Here is a 3,360-nt window from a genome sequence, read left to right on the forward strand (position 1 = left end):
AAAAAAAAAAAAAAAAAAAAACACACAACCAAACTTTCCTAGCCGCCGTCTCTCCCTCCCCCGAGGAGCACGAACCCAAACACACTGGGACACGCCCCCGCACCGCCCCTCGCACCACCCATTGGACGGCCCTCCGCCGATCCCCGAGTTGATTGGCCGCTCCGCCTGCTCGTCTTGTCCCTCCGCTCCCCTTTCCGCCCCTACACTCTGCCCATTGGGAAGACTCTCGGCGATCTCTCCGCCCATTAGCCGCGGCCCACGTCAATCACAGCGGAGCGCCCGCCCCTCAGTCCTTCCGATTGGACCGTCGCGTCACTACGCCCTCTCTGATTGGCTGCATTTGCTGGCTGTCACCGGTTAACGTTGTCCCCTTCGCACCCCTCACAGGCTCCCGCCCCTCCTTCCTCTCTGCCAGTTGGCTGCGAGATTTGCCCCTTAAATAGGGCACTCGCTTGCCCGCCTCTACTTGCCCCGCCCTCCCGCGCTACGGATTGGCCTGAGGGTCGCAAGCTCGGACACCACTGGAGAAGGGATGTGCCCGTTAAGCCATTACAGCGCGGAGACCCGCCCACCGATCCCCGCTCCTCAGCGGCCGCTGGGGCCCTTGTCAGCGGAGGCAAGAGGCGAGGCTACGTCAGTGTGTGCGCTCATCTGCCGGCCCCAAGGGCGGGGCGCCGTGACGGGCACGCGCGATTAGCGGGTGTGACCGCGGCCATGGCCGCTCAGCGGCACCGCGACACGGCACCGACGCCACAACCGCCCGCCCGCCCCGGCGACATTTGTACTTCACCCCGCCCTCTTGGGGGCACGTGAGACAGCTATTGGGCGGGGGGAGGTGTCAGTCGGGCAGCTCGCGAAGCCCATTGGCTGGAAGCCCACGCCCCCGCAGCCAACTGGCGGCCGCCCCCCGCTGTCACCCGCCGGATGACACAGCAACCGTAGGCTTGGGGGGTGGAGCTTGCGGGGGTGGGGAAGGAAGGAGGTACCTTTGATTGGGTGGTGTCGCTGTCAATCTCCCCGGAGCACGGGGATGGTGCGTCCCCGCCGCGCGCCCCACGCGGCCCGAGGAGCTGCGCACGTGACGGGGGCCCGCAAGAAGGGACTCTTTGCGGCGGCCGCAGTGCCGCTCGTAAATGTAATGGTCACAAATAAACTTCATTTACTAGGATTTTCATTATCCGCGGAGTATAGAGGGATAGAGCCTGAGAAACGGGCTATGTGTTTGTACAGGCAGCGGGAAGCTAAGGCAGGGGCTGGCCGGGGGACGCTCTCCTGGGAGGTGATGGGTAGCCGGGGATGAACTGCAGCGAGTGCTACGCCGGGGCTGGAGAGCAGGTCTGGGGCAGAACTGCCAGATCTCAGGGAAGGAAAAAAAAAAAAATGGGAGATGTATAAGCAGGACTTGCACGCGAGAAAGGGTTTAGGATTAGCAGAGCAGAAGAGCGTGGCCATGGGAGCAGCAAGTCTCCAAAACTGACAGAGAAAGCACTGAGGGGAATACATGGAATAACAGAAGCACGTAGATGCTAAACCAGGAGAGAGAGGTTATCCTTGCTCGTACCAAATTTCTATGCTTGTTCTTATTTTCCTTATTCTCCACTATTTTGGAAGACTGTTGTTACATTAATGAGTGTCACTTCCTGACCTCGCCCAGGGCTGCATGCCAGTGCACTATTTCCATTTGATCTCCTCCGGAGAATCCTGTTACCACCTGATCAGCAGAATAGTGCAGCAGGTGAAAATACCGTTTTGGTGGTGAAGAGAGAACCATAGAGATGGGGTGTGCCCGTCACGTTAGTGAACAGGTCTGTGGGTGTTCAGTGAAAATATGCTCCATCCTGCAGAAGCCATAGAGCCCTTCACAGGTTAGCCATCACCAGGAGGGACAGCTGCCAGCCCAGCAAAGCAATGTGTGCTGCTGGCACAGACAGCAGACAAGATCCATGTGAACTCGGGCTACACAAATCAGTGAAGAGCAGTGAATCTTTTGATGGCTTCTCCATTCAGTAACGGTAATGGATTTTTACATTGATGGCTGGGGGAAACAGCCCTATTAATATGAATAATACTTTATACTGGGTATGTACATACTTGTTATTGTAGTGCTTTAAGGAATACAAAAGGCACTGCATAAATCAATATCAATTAGTGGTATAAATTTTGAAAGCACTTTGCCTCTCTTCCTCATTGTTTATTCAGTGAATACAAACTGTCTGTATCCTGCCTGTATTCACATGTATTTTTCTTGGAGTAAGCAGAAATCACTAACACACTGAGAGTACAGGTTGCATGCTTTGGGACAGAAAGACGTGTCCAAGACGCTGACCTTATCCTTGCTCTAAGTAAAAAAATAATAAAATCATTTCTCTGTTTGAATTCCCTTTCCCTTTATTGGTGTTCTTTTGCAAATTTTCCTTCCCGTGTTTTGCTCGGGATTTTGGTGCACTTGTAGCAGGACATCGAAAGCAAGATGAAGCAATATGATAAGCCTAGTGAACCAAATATTTTCATTTCAGAGGAGCAAAATATACCACACTCCACTGTCCCTGTATCTTCACACTACAAAACAAATTTGAACTGTAGAAAGCAAGCAGATTTAATTGGTTTGTCTGAAAGTCAGGATTTCTCACTCAGGTTTACTTGAGTATTTGGGGAATCACAGCTCCCAGACTAGTTTCTGGTTCTCATAAAGCTAAAATGCTTATGAACATAGTAGTTCTTCCTATTTTTTTTCATACCTCCTTCACTGCGACTTCTGTCCAATTCTCGGACCAAGTTGGATAGTGAAATTTTTTCATCCACTGGATGTCAGTATTACACTACCACTGTGGTGCCTTTCCAGGTGCTGGGAAAGGTTGGATTTCTTTGGGGTGAGGACATTTCGAAGATCTCTCCTTTGTGGTGGGCAAGTGCTGTGAAAGACTGTCCCAGGCTGGGGGAATGGGATGGGCTCCCTGCAATACGGACGTGCCCTTTGGCTCCTGCAGATGCAGGCTGGGACCCTGCCTGCTGACGTCTTCGATATCAAACCTCACAGGGACTAGCCAGAGAGACTGACAGACTTTACTGTTGGGGTCCATTCCTTTCGACTGTTCCAACCTCACCTCCTTACATTGTGAAAATACGTTACTTCTTGTTTTTAAAATTAAGTTTACTTGTTATATCAGGGAGATAAATAATACTGCATCTGGCAGGAATACAATTCAGAAGAAGGCTGCATAAAGGGACTTCTATAAACAAACAAGGAGTGCTGCCAGCTTGGGACAATTCTGAATGCAGGAAGCTTTGATATTTAAAGTCAGAGTTTTTGAGATCTGACAATGGCTTATTATTTCCAAAAGTGCCATGGCATTTTTTAAA

This window comes from Empidonax traillii, unplaced genomic scaffold, assembly GCF_003031625.1.
Source record: "Empidonax traillii isolate 1590-97213 ecotype Southwest subspecies unplaced genomic scaffold, ASM303162v1 scaffold55:size2822071, whole genome shotgun sequence".
NCBI classification, from domain to species: Eukaryota; Metazoa; Chordata; class Aves; order Passeriformes; family Tyrannidae; genus Empidonax; species Empidonax traillii.